This window comes from Salmo salar, chromosome ssa15, assembly GCF_905237065.1.
Source record: "Salmo salar chromosome ssa15, Ssal_v3.1, whole genome shotgun sequence".
Lineage (NCBI taxonomy): Eukaryota > Metazoa > Chordata > Actinopteri > Salmoniformes > Salmonidae > Salmo > Salmo salar.
This window is the reverse complement of record NC_059456.1, coordinates 43,419,546-43,439,121: the sequence shown is the minus strand read 5'-3', so window position 1 is coordinate 43,439,121 and position 19,576 is coordinate 43,419,546. Positions and strand designations below refer to the sequence as shown.

General features: G+C 40.5%; 1 pseudogene; it reads left to right on the top strand.

Moving 5' to 3' along the window:
- The first annotated feature begins 12,112 nt into the window (after positions 1 to 12,112).
- Positions 12,113 to 19,241, top strand: LOC106571532 (radial spoke head protein 9 homolog; annotated as a pseudogene).
- Positions 19,242 to 19,576: the final 335 nt, after the last annotated feature.

Sequence of the window (19,576 nt, the reverse complement as noted above, 5' to 3'; positions counted from 1 at the left end):
GAATGATACTGTCAAGAATAGTGAACCAATAGCTTTTCTTCATACTTTGCACATATAGTAGGTACTGTAAATGGAAATCACGTTTTAAAGTTTAAAAATAAATACAGCCATGCAGTATTTTTACAAATACTTTTTTGTATTATTTAACAAGGACCTTTTATTTCATTAACGGAATCATGTTTTACAAATGTTTAATACTAATCTGATATTAAACATAACATTTATTTTACATTTTTATTAGACTTTTGACCCTGACAAAATCTGTCATGAATTGACAGATGACAATTGATTATAAATGAGAGTATTTGTGTGCATATAAACATCATGGACCTTTTCAGTGTTAAATAGAATGCTTTGAACTCTTTGAAATGTCAAATGGTTAATACATTATGATCTTTTGTTGATAATTGAAGAGTTTATTTCCAAAACGCTATATCCACCAATTTTTCACATTTATGTTTTTTTATCAGAAATTATTGCTTATGGGTTCCTTCATGAGTGTGTAAGATATTACTGTTCTCAGATTTTTTATTAATAGATTTTAGATGTGAATGAAAATATATACTGTATGTATCCATTGTTCGTATCCTGTATACACTGAGGATACCAAACACTAGGAACACCTTCCCGACTTACTGTAAGTCACTCTGGATAAGAGCATCTGATAAATTACTAAAATGTAAAATGTAAATGTACAGATCTCATTTTACTGTACTTAATCATTTTTAAAAAACATTTCAATATTGATGTGACATGTATAATTTGTAAATTTCTTTATAAAAAAATGTAGTTATTTGTTACACTTCACTCTGTAAAACCTAGTATACTCCTTATTTCTCTAAGAGTGAGGCAGATATATAGCATTTTTAAATGAAACCATCAATTGATTTTCAACAAATAAATATCTGTCATTGAATAACCCCATGTCATAACTAGATAGTAAAAAAATATATATTTCATAATTTCTTTAACCCTAGAAATGACCACCGGCCGAATATTTTTTTTGTTGCTGTATTGATCCCCCCCCCCCCCCCCCCACAAAATTGTAATCATCTAATATTACAGGAATTCCTTAAATAATGTGTCTTTAATGTTCTAACATCCTAGTTTATTTTTTTTAATTTTTTTTTAAGTAAGACTAGTTTTTGCATCACTACCCCAAGTTTTCATATGTGGGTCAAATATGACCGTATGTATTTCCTATGGTATTCACCGCATTGCACTTGTCAAACTGACCTTTCTTTTTGCTACAACAATTACATTTAAGTAATTAATAAAATATTTATTAAATATCTTGTTTTTATGTTCATTAATCACCATTTTAATTAGTCCTTTTTAACTCATTGAATAAAAGGAGTTTCATAAGGAGGCTCATAGGAATGTTGCCAGATATACAACCAAAAGGGTTTTACAGATTTTGGATGAGGAAGCCATTGGTGCCTCCGACTCAGAATCTGAGGTATCCAATTCAGATGACACAGACTATGTGGCTGTGGGTCAAGTTGGAGTTGTGGATGCACCTGGTAGTCCAGCTGTCCTAGATGATTCTACAGATGGGGAGGACTCCTCTGAGGAGAGTAAAAAGGTGTCTTTTTAGACCAGGGAATCTTGTTTCTCGTGGTCTGAGAGTTTTGTAGGTGCCTTTTGGCAAAATCCAAGCGTCCTGTCATGTGCCTTTTACTGAGCAGTGGCTTCCGTCTGGCCACTCTACCATAAAGGCCTGATTGTTGTAGTGGTGCAGAGATGGTTGTCCTTCTGGAAGGTTCTCCCATCTCCACAGAAGAACTGAGGCAATGGAAAGATGTGGGGTGATGAAAGAGAGCCATGCCACCACTACTCAGAGCAGCCAGGGCCAGAAGAGGAAGAGGTGCCAGCTCTGCCCAAGCGCAAAGGATAGAAAAGTCAGCTGCTGGTGTTCTCAGTGCAACACACCCGTCTGCAAAGAGCACAGTCACATGCTTGTGGTTTGTAACAAATGCATGGACTAAGACAGCATAAGTAAGTATCACACACACACTTTGTTCCTTTTAGTGTTCATGTTTTCTAAATTCACAATTGTTAGTGTTGTTCTTTATATTGATGATGAACTTTGGACTTTCAAATAAACGTTTTGAAATATTATAAAACATGCTTAAGGTGGTTTTATTGTGTTCTTCACACTAAAAGGTTGAATGTGAAACTGTGATTGTAAGATTGATTGTAAGAAAAATATGCTAACATTTTCAATAGCTGTTATGAATTTTCATAATATGTTATCATTGAAATGAGTATCAAACTGTTGAAGAGTGACTAAAAACATTTCAAACTGTAACGGCTGTCTGTAAGAGGGAACCAAGGTGCAGCAGAGGATGTGTTCATCATTCGAATTTGAATTCAAAAACAAGAGAACACTACAAAATGAACAAAAACGACAGCAAACAGTCCTGTTAGGAAAATACTCAAAACAGAAACAATTACCCACAAAACCCAAAGGAAAAACATGCTCCTTATGTGTGACTCCCAATCAGCAATAACGAGCTTCAGCTGTGCCTGATTGGGAGCCACACACACGGCCCAAAACAAAGAAATACCAAAACATAGAAAAAGGAACATAGAACGCCCACCCAATGTAACACCCTGGCCTAACCAAAATAAAGAACAAAAAACCCCTCTCTATGGCCAGGGCGTTACACAAACAATAAAATAATTATTGAAAGTTCCAAATCATCACTCAAAATAATTATGTTCCTCAAAATGTATAATATTTTAGACCCATATAAATAAAACACAGATATTACATTATCGGGTTATTTTGACCCGGCGTATGCATTCTCGTGGGCCATGTTTACTATACATTCTATGTACCGTTTCAGAATGAAACTTTTAAATTATTAGTATTTCAGCTTATGTGTCAATGAGTTATTGAGGTATGAGTTATTGATGTATACTGTAAGTAAGTATCCATAACAACAGGGGGCACTGCCTGAGATATTGTTCTATTAGTATTTAGCATTAGCTTGAGCAGTGTCTTGTAACCACAGGACTTTTCTTAATTTTTTCCCTTGCTTTCTGCTCTCTCTCTCTCACCAGGGTGTATCAGTTTTCAAAAGGCCTCTTTTAAGTCATATGTTTTTTAGAACAAGAGATAGCCAAGTAGGGTTAATGAAGTGCTAAACATACCAGATATCTGGGTGGAGGCTTTTCACAGAGCAGAAAGAGAAAGTTTTGTTATTGGATTGGGATCAGTGTAAGTTCACCTTGTTTTTGGGGAGGAATGAATGGAACATATCAGGAACAGTAGCGAGCTGCAGAAGTGGGTCTTATTGGCTTACTACAAATGAGTACTTCCTGGTTTTGTAGTTTCACTACTGACACACTTTGTTATTCACTATTAATTAGCTGTCCCACACACACACACAAACACACAGAGACAGACATAGTTCAGTTCCCCCAAAAGCCTCTTAAACGAACAGAATAATCAGCACAACAAATTGTTTTAGCCCAGCTGTGATCTGGTGAACTCAGCTCTTGTCCATGAATGAATATTCATGGACAAAGACGCAACATAAAGCAGGTAAAGTAACCATGTGTACTCTCAGAGATTTGTAACAGCCATCTCTAGAGACTGGGAAAGAACGATCGGCAGTATTAAGCTTTGACACCATCTCCTTACCCCTATCACATGTACACACGTGAATATTTACACACATACAGTACATACAAACAAACCTGTAATTGACGATACTTAAATTTAGGGGGCCCTTAAGACATACTTTTCCTTCTCTTGCTGTTGAACGCTCAAGGAACTCATGGGTTATATGGGTATAGGTTTGTTTGGCCTTTGTTGGACAGAGATTTTCAGTTGCACAAGAAGTGAAACACTTTCCCTTTTTATGTTAAGGTTGTGTGTGGGTTGGTGTTTGTGAATATGAAAGAGGGAGAGTGTGTGTGCAGCATGCAGTGTACAGTGTGTGTGTGAGAGTGTATGCTTACGTATGTGCCTGTGCGTGCGTGAAGTCCGTTAATAAATGGTAGATTTCATCAGAATGGATTACTGTTGTTAGCCTGTACCTCCCTGGAGTGTGTATTGGGTAATTGGGTAGTTGAACACCCAGAAAGCAATTAAAGAGTCATTGAGAGTGCAGGAAATAATCTGCACCAGCAACTCATAATGCCAAATGTATCAACTACTATTCAAATCTCTATGCCTGTGTATGACATACACACACACAGAGGAAACATGAGAGTGTTAGACAGTGAGTGTGTGCGGGGGCTCTAATTGCTTGCAGGCATGCTGGAAGCTCTAAGAATGAGTTGGGAAAGAGATGTGTGTGAGTAGGACACATGTTGTCTGGTGTGTGTCTATCTCCCTGGGGAGGTGTTGGAATTGTTGTATGCTTGATACACTATACAGTACCAGTCAAAAGTTTGGACAAGCCTACTCATTCAAGGGTTTTAAATGTTTTATTTTGTATTTTATTTCACCTTTATTTAACCAGGTAGTCTAGTTGAGAACAAGTTCTCATTTGCAACTGCGACCTGGCCAAGATAAAGCAAAGCAGTTCGACACATACAACAACACAGAGTTACACATGGAATAAACAAACATACGATCAATAATACAGTAGTCTATAAAAGTCTATATACAGCATGTGCAAATGAGGTAGGATAAGGGAGGTAAGGCAATAAATAGGCTATGGTGGTGAAGTAATTACAATATAGCAATTAAACTCTGGAATGGTAGAATGTGCAGAAGATGAATGTGCAAGTAGAGATACTGGGGTGCAAAGGCGCAAGATAAATGAATAAATACAGTATGGGGATGAGGTAGGTGGATGGGTTATTTACAGATGGGCTACGTACAGGTGCAGTGATCTGTGAGCTGCTCTGACAGCTGGTGCTTAAAGCTTGTGAGGGAGAGTAGAGTCTCCAGCTTTAGTGATTTTTTTGTATGTATATGGACATCCCTTCAAATGAGTGGATTCGTCTGTTTCAGCCACGCCCCTTGCTGACAGGTGTATAAAATCGAGCACACAGCCATGCAATCTCCACATACAGACATTGGCAGTAGAATGGCCCGTACTGAAGAGTTCAGTGAATTTTAACGTGGCACCGTCATAGGATGCCACCTTTTCAACAAGTCAGTTTGTCAAATTTATGCCATACCAGAGCTGCCCCCAGTCAACTGTTAGTTCTGTTACTGTGAAGTGGAAACATCTAGGAGCAACAAGTGCCAAAGCGAGTGCTGAAGTGTTTGTTTTGGCTGGAGTGGTGTAAAGCTCACCGCCATTGGACTCTGGAGCAGTGGAAACGCATTCTTTGGAGTGATGAATCACGCTTCGCCATCTGGCAGTCTGACCGACAAATCTGGATTTAGTGGATGCCAGTAGAACGCTAGCTGCCCACATGCATAGTGCCAACTGTAAAGTTTGGTGGAAGTGGAATAATGGTCTGGGGCACAGGAGGTTGGTAACACCTTAATTGGGGAGAACGGGCTCGTGGTAATGGCTGGAGCGGAATGAGTGAAATGGTATCCAATACATCAAACACATGGGTTCCATATGTTTGATGCCATTCTATTCCAGCCATTATTATGAGCTGTCCTCCCCTCAGCAGCCTCCACCGGTCTGGGGCGGTTTTTCATGGTTTGGGTTAGGACCCTTAGTTCCAGTGAAGGGAATTCTTAACACTACAGCATACAATGACATTCTAGACGATTCTGTGCTTCCAACTTTGTGGCAACAGTTTGCGCAAGGCCCTTTCCTGTTTCAGCATGTGTTACAGGTCCCAGTTTAGGGACTGGTGCAGTAGATAATAGTTCATTTAACACAGGATAAATGATGAAACAGGAGAACGTGGCTTCTCTTTCAAAGGTTCTCTCAATTATTTTATTTAACATTCCCTCAAGTGCAAATCGTATTTTTCTGTCTTTTCATTGTATTTCAATGTTGTTGTTTTTTTCTTTAAAGTGTATTTACTAATTTGTCTCATAAGTCCCTGACATATTATTTCATAAACATATCAAAAAATCATAAATTTACACAGAAAAAATATTAAATTACAATCTAATTCACATCTTAAAATTCTTTGTATTTATACAGCAAACACATTTACTCTTAACTTTAATTCACCTGTTTAGGTTATAATGATGTATTTGGCTGTTGCCCACTATAGCCCCATAGGAGACTCTAAAACATGAAAGCCTTTAAAGACTGGTATAATTTATTATAAGTTACTTCATACCCATAATCAAAATGCATTCACCCAGTGTAAGGGCTGATAGAAATACCAGACTATTACAAATGACATTAATGCTGACTATTGGAAAATTACTGAACAAGCTAGCAAAAACCTAGCAAGCTAGCAACCAACTGACCGAAGTTAGCAAACAACTAACAGGAGTTAGCCAAAAGCTAACCGGAGCGAGCCAATAGTTAGCAGTTTTTCTAACATTTACAGTACAACAATTAAAAAGTTCTTAAACATCACAGTTACAACATTACATTCGCTAAAGTCTTAGGATATTGTCAGGAGTGTCTTTAAAAAAAATATAAATGGTCATGAGTTAACTATTTGTTTTTTCCTAGATCAAAGGAATGCACCGCCATCATTTCATTTTACACTCGACATGCGTTTTCTGTATTGTACGAAGTTTAACAATTACTATGTTTTTCAAAACCATTACATTCACTTCATCAGGCAAGGTACAAAAGTATATTGTGGTATTCAGCGTCATTTTGCACTTTACTGACCTGTAACACAGGATTAATGATGAAACAGGAGAACGTGGCTTCTCTTTCTAAGGTTCTCTCAATTATGAGAACACACAGGTGCAGGATCGCATTTAGTCCCAGTGTGAAGTGAACATGTCTCACTGTCCCCTACTGGCCAAAAGTAGTATAAATGTATCGCAACGGCAAAACCTTGGAGGACTCACATTTCAGTAAAAGGATTCTTCCCCAATACAAAGAAACAATACATGTGACCATACATTTTGTGTGCGTCACACATGACAATGCCCCCGTGCACAAAGCAAGGTCCATACAGAAATGGTTAGTCGAGATCGGTGTGAAAGAACTTGACAACTTGACACAAATGTGGGAAGCATTGGAGTCAACATGGGCCAGTATCCCTGTGGAACACTTTCGACACCTTGTAGAGTCCATGCCCTGACGAAATTAGGTTGTTCTGAGGGCAAAAGGGTGCAACTCAATATTAGGAAGGTGTTTGGTATACTCAGTGTATTTGTGTGTGTGTGTGTGTGTGTGTGTGTGTGTGTGTGTGTGTGTGTGTGTGTGTGTGTGTGTGTGTGTGTGTGTGTGATAGCCAGCACTGCTGGTGAGCAGAGGGAAGAGCACCAGTTTGTTGCCAGCTCAGCAGAGCAGAATTAATCTGGAGTTAAGAGCAAAGGAGCCTGGGAACCTGCCTACTCCAGGCCCAGCAGTCGAGAAGCAGTTCAAACCTCACAGTGAAGCCTGACCCCGACCTGACCAGCGGTCAGACTGCAAACACAGTGGATCTGTTCTGACAAAATTGGGATTGGGCTGCAGTGGAGGGGTGTGAGAAAATGTGTGACAGTTTCAATAAATTAGCCGATCATAATGAAGTGGGATATGGACCAATGCACTGAGTCAAAAGACTGCTACACCAACACACAATCCCTTTGGAAATGAAGCCATAAATTCCAGAGTATTGTGATTGTGACATAGCCCATTGCTGTGTTGAATATGTAGGTGTTGGGCAAGGCAGAATCATTCACCAAGTAAAGGGGACAACGGATCAGTTGAGACTGGGATGCAGTCCTAGTCTGGATCAAGACATTTATCCAGTGCTAATCCAGACTTCACTGCTGCAAGGAGTATGTTTATGCACGTACGTGCAAAGATGTGTGTGTACATTCACACACTATGAACGTGTCGGTGTGAGAGAAACCCATCGAACCCAGGGCTCTCACCACATTCTTGGCATTGTGTCTCAGTACTACATTACACCACAGACACTTCTTTATTAAGTCATCTCCCTCCCTCTTTCTCTTTTCTTGATCTTTCTGTCTACTCTCAGCTCAGTGCAAATAACTTACCCACGGCCTATTGCAAGATGAAGGAGTGGTGTGTGTGTTTGTGTGATGTGTTGAATGGGTGTAAACCAATTATGTACAGTACCAGTCAAAATTCTGGACACACCTACTCATTCCAGGGTTTTTCTTTATTTTCACTATGTTCTACATTGTAGAATAATAGTAAAGACATCAAAACTATGAAATAATACATATGGAATAATGTAGTAACCAAAAAAGTGTTAAACAAATCTAAATATATTTTATATTTGAGGTTCTTCAAAGTAGCCAGCCTTTGCCTTGATGACAGCTTTGCACACTCTTGGCATTATCTCAACCAGCTTCTCACCTGGAATGCATTTCAATTAACAGCTATACCTTGTTAAAAGTACATTTGTGGAATTCCCTTCTTAATTAATGAGTTTGAGTCAATCAGTTGTGTTGTGATAAGGTATACCAGGTATCATCTGGTATACAGAACATAGCCCTATTTGGTAAAAGTCCATATTATGGCAAGAACAGCTCAAATAAGCAAAGAGAAACGACAGTCCGTCATTACCTTAAGACATGAAGGTCAGTCAATGCAGAACATTTCAAGAACTTTGAGCGTTTCTTCAAGTGCAGTCGCATAAACCATCAAGCGCTATGATGAAACTGGCTCTCATGAGGACCGCCACAGGAAAGGAAGACCCAGAGTTACCTCTGCTGCAGAGGATAAGTTCATTAGAGTTAACTGCAGCCTCAGAAATTGCATCCCAAATAAATGCTTCACAGAGTTCAAGTAACAGACACATCTCAACATCAACAGGCCTTCATGGTTGAATTGCTGTAAAGAAACCACCACTAAAGGACATCAATAAGAAGAGATTTGCACGAGCAATGGACATTAGAGTGGTGGAAATTTGTTCTGACACTGTCAGTGATTTATTTAGAATTCAAGGCACACATAACCAGCATGGCTACCACAGCATTCTGCAGCGATACACCATCCCATCTGGTTTGCGCTTAGTGTGACTATCATTTGTTTTTCAAAAGGACAATGACCCAACACACCTCCAGGCTGTGTAAGGGCTATTGGACCTAGAAGGAGAGTGATAGAGTGCTGCATCAGGTTACTACATGATTCCATATGTGTTATTTCATAGTATTCATGTCTTTACTATTATTCTACAATGTAGAAAATAGTAAAAAAATAAAGAGAAACCCTTGAATGAGTAGGTGTGTCCAAACTTTGGACTGGTACTGTATATAAACTCTGCATAGCCAATGCTACGTATTAGCCATTAAGAGGCTATGAAGCCACTGTTTGGCCATATTGTCACTCGAAAGTAGGAGCAGTCCTCCAAAGGAATTAATGGAATTCTACAGTATCTCAAAGACAGAATTACATGTATTTAAGTATTTTTGTTGTTGTATGTGGATAGTAAAAGTACTCAAAAAAAATACTATAAGGAAAATATTTGTATATATTTGATCATTTTTCATTTAAATTTTCATCTCACTTAATATAATTTCAAAGTATACATTAAGGTGTCTGTAATATAATAAATGTGTCAAAAACGAATGTAGGCATTAATAGATGCATTTCTATAGCTTCCAAAATCTTTATTTACACTGGCGGAGTACCAAGATGGCTGTGTGGTGGTTTTAATACAGCCCCCCGTCATTCATCCAGGGTTTAAACACATCATTGGTATAAATCATGTTTGAGTTCCATGGGGGAGTCACTCTTCCTCCACGTCACCGCCATGATCGATGGATCTGACCTCTGCCCCTGTGAATTTGTTCCAGCCAATCAGACGATTGCGTGTTCCAATGTCAACCAATCAGATGCTATAGAGCAGGGTTTCTCTCTGATTTTATTTTGCCCCCCAAGTTTTCTGAGAGTTTTTTTTTTATGGTTGTTCATAAAATACTGTAAAAACACCAACAAATCAGCTTCAAGTGATTTTAATTTTGGAAATCTGTTCTAAAGTATTCCCACGCATAATAGATAGATATATGTGATCGTATACAAATGTAAGCAATGTTTGAAATGATTATGTTTTAGTCAAATATTATAACTGTTTGGGCAGTCAAATTGCAGTCTAAAAAAATCATTTGTAATTATGTTACAGCCCTGTGACCAAAAATCGGCCTGCAGCTTAATCTAGTTGATGATCCCTGCTATGGAGGCATCGTATTCCACCCCGTTCCCACCTTTTGTCTCTCAGGATTAGTTCCTTGGCAACGCTGGTCGCCTGGGAGGTGAGGTTCCCAGAGGAGTGGGACCACAGCCTACCAACTCCAACATCAGGGGGGTGGGGGGTGCCAAAGCCTTCTGTGGGTGTAATAGGGAGACATATGTTGAAAGTGTTTGAGCATTAGTGTGTTTCAGTATGACAGTGTGCGAGTACATGCTCATGTGCATGTAGAGTATGCAGAATGTAAACATGAGCTGCACCTGTGTATATGTTTGTATATGTGTTTGTGAGAGAGTGTGTATACACAGGAAAAGTCCCCCCACTCGGTCTCTTTGTGTTCTCTGGCTGCAGTCAGGGCCATGGGGAGGACGAGGGAGAGGGGACGAGGGAGGTAGGAAGGTAGGAGGATGAGTGAGGGGGCTGTAGTCTCCAGTCTCCACTGATGCAGTAGCATCTGATTCCGGCCCGAGGCAGTTATGCTAAATGAACAGAGCCTGGGAAACGGTAGGGTTCTGGTGCCCCGGCGGAAAGCATGGGAATAGCCAGCCAGGACAGAATGGGTAGTGAACACAAAGCAGGATTTATGAGAACAGGGTTACCTACTGGGCCTTAAAGGAGTAGTTCACTATTTTACAACTTGATATTAGATGGTTCATCACACTGAAAGTAGTCTATGGGCCAGGAGAAACTGTAATCCATGGTTCAGTTCTCTTTAAGTAGCCAATAGAAACTTCAGCTAACTTTAGTTACCACAAGCTAACACTGAATGGAAGTGATTGGGGCATGTGAGCATACTTCGCTTCCTCCTTTCTGTCGCATCCTCTCTGCTCTCTTTCTGGTCCCAAATCCTCCTTTCATGAGATCTCAGACAGACTCAGGGGTGAGAGGATGAGAAGCTGTCAGTAGAAATTGACAGTAGGCCTAAACTGGTAAAGGCAATTAAATAAACCAAAAGTTCTTTATCACAAGTAATGTGTAGTTTGTGAGCTCATCAAACAACATTTCCAGTTGGAGAATGAGAATGCTATGAATGTATATTATATTAAATGAATTAGTAACATTTACAGAACCCAACATTCTAAATTAATGGGGGGATATTTTGTGATTAACAGTAACTTCAATGATGAATATGTATTTCACTGGGCATTGATAAACATTGACAAACAATTAGCACAATGAAACAAATAGCACGCACAAATATGTGGGAGTCAGTGAGCCTGGGGAAAGGGTCAGAGCATACCCTCCCCTGTCCAGTCTCCGGCAAAAATCTCTGTCATAATCAATTCAGTGTCAGTCAATGTCGGGATGAAAACCTCACACACCCCATCATAGGGCAGACATTCCTGCAGAGCGTCCCCTATACGAACAGCAGAGGAGCAGGACAGTTTGGCCTCCAGCACTGCTTCCTCACCAGAGCCCGACTGGTAAACTTGACCCTGCCCATTTAAATCAAAATCTAATATTACAGGCGGACTCATATCACGTTATTCACTTCACCACAGAGACGAGAAGTGTTTTTTCCCGCTTTTTATAGAAACCAAAAGGAGTAATACCTAACTGCCCCAGTGGCTTTCCATAGCCCCCTACACACACCGCAGCGCGCTCTGTCCATTGTGCTGACACGGGGCAGCGGAGATATCGATTTTTTTGGGCCGCCAACTTGTCACTCAATCATTTGATTTTTTAAAATATTTTTATATAGGGACAAAAAACTAAAACTGAGAGGGCACAAGCTTGAATTGGGGGGACGAGGGAGGTAGGAAGGTAGGAGGATGAGTGAGGGGGCTGGAACTCGTGGAACTGGGTACAGCATAAAGTAGAGAATCTTGCACATGTGCAGAAGCTTCAGGACCTTTAGCTGCCGAGAAGAAAGGTCCAGAAAAGTCAGATCCGTGCAGTCACTACGTAATTTGTGCAGCAGGACTGCCATAAATTAGGATTTAAAATACAAAATGGACAAGTATCTTCTTATTATGGTATAAAAGGTCAGCCATTTTGGTAAAGGAGTTGGTCAACCTTGGTGCCAGTGCTGTGATAAGATATTGTGTAAAACAATGAATTTGAAGATTATCTGCACTGTTTGTTCGCTAGCTAGCCAGACAGTTTAAGAGGAATCATTTAATTATTTTTTCAAAATAAATAAAGTGCAGCAGGTTTATACAGGAAACCTGAGTGATAGCATCAGGTGATATTGCACCGATTAGAGTCATCACACAACCTTAGTATGTCAGTCTATTAGTTGACCAGGTTTGCACACACTGATAGCTGCAATCCGCAAGCTATGTGCTAGTGGTCTTGGTGACAAGCTGTTACATGCGTTACTCGCTATGCATGTCTGTTTTCTGCTTTTTCACCACCCAACCCAGCTTCCACCTGCTTGGGCTCTGCTTTGTTCGGTCAGGAGGATTGGTATAGTATACCTTGTTCTCTGCCTGTTATTATTGTATTTTACATGATGTATGCTCTGTTAGTGAGCTACCCCTGAAGGAGCAGAGCCTAGTGCCAAGACTAATGTACTGCATGTAGTCTTCGAATAACTGGTTAAACGAATACGTGGCGTTTCCTGTCAGAATATGCCAACATTCCATTCAAACAATACAGTCAATCCACAGCCATATACTGTCTGAAATCAGTTGATGATAGGACTTAGATAAGTTTTAAATGCAACAAGTACTGATATGGTATCATATAATAACTCTCACAGCTTTCCAAGGAAACAAAAATGTATACATTTATGGCCTGTTTACATATATTTTAGAGGCTATTTATACAGAAGATTGGTATAAAACCCGTATAAACTGTATTTATAATTATATGACAGTGTTTTAGGTTGACAATAATTCTATTACACAATTTCTCATATCACATGCCTTACTTTTATTTTTCTGAATAAGTCAAATCTGGAAATAATCACCTGCTATTCATTCCAATTGGACTGGTTTAGATTTCTCCCTGACCACAACAGCTGCGATTTTCAGACCATTGTTGAACTTTAAAGGGTTAGGAATTAGGATCTCTATGGCGACTGCTTTATACACGGCCTGGAACGCGGCCTCCGTTTGGGGGAGCAACCAGCAGTTGCTGTGACTACACGTAACAAAGGAGATTTGTTTACATTGGCAACTGGACCACCTTAGCAGCTGTCTCCACGTAAACTTGCTAACACCTTGCCTTCTTTATTTTATAGAAATAAAAGTATTTACTTTTCAGTGATACAGTGATACGCAATGGACACCAAGACGTTATACTACTCTCTGGACCTCGTTTCTGGAAACGGTTTAACTTTGAGCAGTGAGCAAAAAGCTGCCCTGCAGACTTCCCTGGTCAACCTGAGGAAATATCTACAAATTCTGGGCATACAGGGTGACTATTTCATTGCACAAGGGGTTTCAGATGATGAGATGAGTCATAAAAATTGCCTTTTCAGGTAAGGAGTGCAAAGGAAATAGTTTAGAACCTCTTTCACCACAATATTTATAGCCAGCTTGCTTTTAGCAAGTCACTCTTGTGGCTTTGGGGTTGTGATCCCTTCTCCTATTCAGATGTTCTCTCTTGCTCTCTTTCTCGCTCTCTCTACTCTCTCTCTGTGTGCCCTGTTGTACACATGTGTTTGTATCCTCTCCCCGCTCCAGTTTCAACTGTGTGGACTGGCACCGTCTTCCCCCTGCCACACTGAGGCAACGCTAGCGGAGGTTTCTTCTGCAGCAAAAGGTCCTATGTGGGAGACCCCTCACATAGGTATGAGCACACAGAGACAAGGGGAGGGGGACGAGGCTATGGAGGAGGATGTTATGGTGAGGAGAAGTGTGACAAATTATGTTGTTTGAATGTTGAACTAGGCTAATGGTGTTTTGCTTATTAATAAGTGATGAATGTGCAGTGACTTGATGCAGATGACCGTCGTGACTGTGTGTGGTATTATTGCAGAGGGATGAGTAATGAATGTTGTGAAGGATGTTTGGTAATGGTTGTTGTTTGGGTTGCAGATCAAGGTGAATGAGGAGAAGAGGCTGCCCACCACTGTCCACACCATTGTGGTCTCGCGCGGCACCTCCATTAAGAGTCCCCACGGTCTGGTGCAGAGGGTAAAGCTACTGTTCAAAGTATTTAATGAAATGGATGGCGCCACGTAGAGAGTGTGGTTGTTACCAGTCTGTTGGGAGATGGAACACAGCTGTGTGTGTTTTTCCCTGGAGATGATGACTCAGCTGTGTCGTTTTTAGCTCCGAGTCTGTTGGAAGTTGGAACCAAAATCCAGACCATCATATATTACACACTGCACATTGTGCGTCTGTAGTGTACACATATGTTGTACTGTGTTTTCACTCTCATACATGGACAGAATCATATCATGCGGTCAGTGACTGAGTGAGGGAATGAGTGAGTTTGTGTGTGTTCTGTCTATCCTGCAGGTCTGTCCTCCTCGGAGACGGGTAAACTCAGGTGCTTCCTGCACTTCACTGAGCCGCAAAACCTGAAGAATAAATTCATCCTGGAGATGGCTGACCTCGACCCCTCCATCAACTTCATGGACTCTCTGAGTTAGGACATCCCCAAAAGGTAACAGAGTGCCAAATCTCTCACTACACCACTTCTTTACCAGGGCCATTCTAACAGTTACAATAGGTTTGACTTTCCTTACAACAAATTGTCTGTTTTTAGAAATAGATCCAGTTCCTTGAAAAGCCCTTCAAAGAGTCTTTGTGGGAGACTAAATTTAATATGAACATGAGGTTACTTCTGTTGGACATGCTCTGGTGACCATGCACTATTATACTAAACTAGCCTTGTTATTGGCGCTGACAATGATTTGGGTTGGCAGTTGAGAGCCCAGTCTTTCTGTGAGGAAACTATCCAGGCATCCTCTTCTGTATCTTGACTCCATATTTTATTGTTCTGCTCTGTAAAGCTGGCCGTTTTGGCTAACACATCATATAAAACAGCTGTAGGCCTATCTGCTGACAGCAGTTCCAGTTGTGGGTCAGTAGCGAGGACGTGAGCAAGGCTGAATGGATAAACTCATGAGTCTGCAAAATGGTCAATGGTAGCCTTGCTCTGCTGATTGTGGATCTTCACCAGATGGAATATAGATTCTAGAACATGGTTAAGTAATTCCCTGGGTAGTATTCAAACTGGTCTTCAGTGCTCAATCTAGGATGGAATTGAAAGAAAGCTGACAGCCTTTCCCTTTAGATAGTTATATTGCAAAATTTCAGGCCAAGCCTTGGGCCTACCACCCACTGTTAGTCTGGCCTTGAGTTTTAGAACTATACATTTCAGACAATATTATATACAGTCACCATATTTTTCACAAGGGAAGCCAACATGATTCAACCAGAAGCCAAAACAGAGGTCCATGGATAAATGTAATACAGCACTATATCTGGATGTATGAAAATGTGTTTGTTGCATGCTCAACAGAATGATTGCTATGGACAAGTGATAGATAATACTGTGTGTGTGTCCTGACCCTGTGTCAAAAACATCTCACAGCTGTTCATTTAACAGGGATGAGTATCTCTGTGGTGTGTGAATGTGTGTGTGTGTGTGTGTGTGTGTGTGTGTTTGTGTGCAGTGGTACTTTTAGCATGTAAATCTGCATGCCAGCAAAGCCACTACACAACACAACACTAAACAATACATTAATTGGACTATAACAGTGACAAACGGTGCCCACAAACTGTTAGGGCCTACAGAAAGCTGTCCCAACAGCGGTACCAACACCTGACCACTGTTACACCTGGTTATCAGCGGAGCCTTGTCTCGAAGCAAAATAGTTAATTCAGCCTCATTTACAGCCTTTTAAAAAAACAAGGTCGAGTCATGACATTAGTGATCTTCAGGTTGGAGCTCTAGAAAAAGGCCAGAGTTCCTGACTTGGAATTTCGAGTTGAATGACCGTTCAAAACGTATTTTCCCAGACGGAGCTCATTTTTGTCCGAGTTCCCAGTTTTCTTGAACTCATTGAAGTCTGAGATTTCCCAGTTCTGAGTTTCCAGGTGTTTTGAAAGCAGCAGAAGTCATGCTGGATTGACAGCATGGCCAATGTTGAATGTTAATCCTTTTAAACTTGGAAAAGAGACCGTTAAACCCAGACTTGGACCACACATCTTCTCCACTGAGTAGCAGACTAGTGATTGCTTTGCAATGCTTGCAGTTAGACACCGATTCCTTCCAAACCAAACCACTGTTGTGTAATGTTTATGTCCAATGGCCGATGAGCACTGATTCGTTTTATCTATAATTTCTCTTCATAATTTCTCTTCAAATGACAAGGATTGAAAAGGATTTGCCAGTAGATTGTCAACTTGATTCATGATGATGACTGCTAGCTAAGATTTTGAAAGTCTGATGTTGCCATGATCAGTCCAATAAAAGCTACAGTAGATATAACGTGATTTGAAGTAATTTTATCTGTGGCCAATGACCTTGAGCCTTCTGGGATGGGCACTTCTAATGTATCTCTATGGCAGCGCCCAAGGGGCTTGAATTGTTTTGCTCTCCCCGTAGATTTTGCGGTGACGTAGTGTCCCCATGAGTGATAGAACACTGAGCGAATCACGGCGCAACTAGAGAACATTATCAACCACTACGCTCCCAATTTTCCGCTGGCTACCTCTCCACCACAGAAAGCACTGAGCTAGGCTGAAACACCTGCATTTTGGAGGTGCCTAACTCAAGAAAGCAAAAAATAGACCATATTTGTATGTGGCTTTATTAACTCAATTATTATTATTATTATTTCTTTTTTTACATTGTTTGCAAACTGACATGTGACACATATTAATGCAAAAATAACATGCAAAACAGGCAACAACAACAAAATATATATATCTGTCCCACCTGCCCTGTATGACGGGTCGCCACTGCATGTGTGTATAGCTTTTCCAAATCAGCTTACTGTTCATTACACCCTACCGGGAAAAAACTGGTTTAATCAACGTTGTTACCACATCATTTCAACCCCAAAAAATCTATGTGACGACATTAAATCAACGTGGAAATCTGCAAAAAGTAATCAACATAAAGGCATTTCGTAGTTTTTCAATCAACTTTTAACCTAAATGCAATGACATGGTCATTTTTTTGGGGGGGGGGTTTCACGTTGAATTCATGTTAATTGACAACTCAACCAAATGTAAAAGAAAACTAGACATTGAACTGACATCTGTGCCACGTGACAGCATCACCCTCACTGAGAACTCGTTATTGGCCAGACCTCCAGGTTTGCTGAATGGGAGATTGAGAGACCCAGACTAATGACAGTCTCTAGGGACAACGTGGTAGATCTCCACCCAATGACAGGTGCTTTCCTCTGGGATCCCTGAGTAAAGCTCCCCCTCTCACCAAAGAGATCCTCTAGACTTGCCTGGAAGTATGTGGTAAGTTGCTGTAATCGACTCCTCATTTATGCTAATACACCTGCCATGCCTGTCCCTCCTACTAGGTTCCTCCCTATGCCTCGAGTATGGGACATCCACACGCTGAGTTTGAAACCACCTATGTGAGTTTCAGTGGAAAGTAGACACCATCGCAGAGCGGTTTCTCTGAAAAAAGTTGTAATAAATAAGAATTTTTGGCCCTTCACTCAAACTGAACTCTGATGAAATCACATCAACCTGGCTGGAGAGTTTATTTTGGTCATGGAACTGCAATACGTGATAAGTATATTATCAACAGAACAACAGACCAAATTTACTGGAATAGCTGTTCATAGATAGCTCTGGCACAGAGCAGGTTCATGCTTTACATTACAACATCTGTAGAGTACGACCATACCTCACACAGGAAGCGGCACAGGTCCTAATCCAGGCAGTTGTGATCTCCCGTCTGGACTACTGCAGCTCACTGTTGGCTAGGCTCCCCGCTTGTGTGGGGAGCTCCTGTAATTTATCCAAAACGCTGCAGCCCACATAGTGTTCAACCTTCCCAAGTTCTCCCATGTCACCCCGCTCCTCCGCACACTCCACTGGCTTCCAGTCGATGCTCACATCCACTACAAGACCATGGTACTTGCCTACAGAGCAGCAAGAGAAACTGCCCCTCCCTACCTTCAGGCTATGCTCAAATCCTACACCCCAACCTGAGTACTCCGTTCTGCCACCCCTGGTCTCTTGGCCCTCCACCCTTACGGGAGGGCAGCACCTGCTCAGCCCAGTCCAAGCTCTTCGCTGTCCTGGCACCCCAATGGTGGAATCAGCTTCCCCCTGAAGCTAGGACAGCAGAGTCCCTGCCCATCTTCAAAGAGTATCTTAAATAATCCCACAGCACCATTACCAATTGAAGGGAACAAACACTAAATTGGTAGTTAAATATATTGTACATGCTTATTACTTACGGTTGCTACCGATAATGGCTAATAATATTGAACATATACCCTACAAATTGAAGGAAACAATAACAGTCAGGGCATATGATTTAAAAAATCTAGAGAGCACAAAGGTTACATTTGGTGTCAGTCTGCCTTGTCATCCCATTTGGTTTGCATCTCCAAATTGGATCCTTGCAAGTAGGCCATACAATTACAATTTGGTATAATGACACCGCATTTCATACTTCACTGTGGTAAAGGGGCATAAATACCTGTCATGTTATGATATGCCTTTCAGATTCATGCCATATGGTTTCCCGTTCTTCTCCAGCGATCATAAGGTAAAATAGATCTAAAACAACAGTAATGAAGCCTATTTAGTGCCTTCAGAAAGTATTCATACCCCTTGACTTATTCCACATTTTGTAATGTTAGAACCTGAATTCAAAATATATTTAATCTGTTTTTTTCTCACATCCATCTACACACAATACCCCATAATGACAAAATAAAACATGTTTTTAGAAATGTTTGCAAATTTATTGAGAATGAAGTACAGAAATAACTAATTAACATTAGTATTTACTCCCCTGAGTCAATACATGTTCGAATCACCTTTGTCATATTACAGCTGTGAAACTTTCTGGGTAAGTCTCTAAGAGCTTGGCACACCTGGATTGTACAATATTTGCACATTATTTAATTTTTTTATTCTTCAAGCCCTGTCAAGTTGGTTGTTGATCATTGCTAAGACAGCCATTTTCAAGTCTCGCCATAGATTTTCAAGACGATTTCAGTTAAAACTGTAACTAGACCACTCAGGAAAATTCAATGTCATCTTGGTAAGCAACTCCAATGTATATTTGGCCTTATGTTTTAGGTTACTGTCTTGCTGAAAGGTGAATTTGTCTCCCAGTGTCTGTTGGAAAGCAAACTGAACCAGGTTTTCCTCTAGGATTTTCCCGTGATTAGCTCTATTCCGATTCATTTTACCCTTATAAACTCAGTGATCTGTTGTTTGATTTGCCCCAAACATAACGCTTTGGG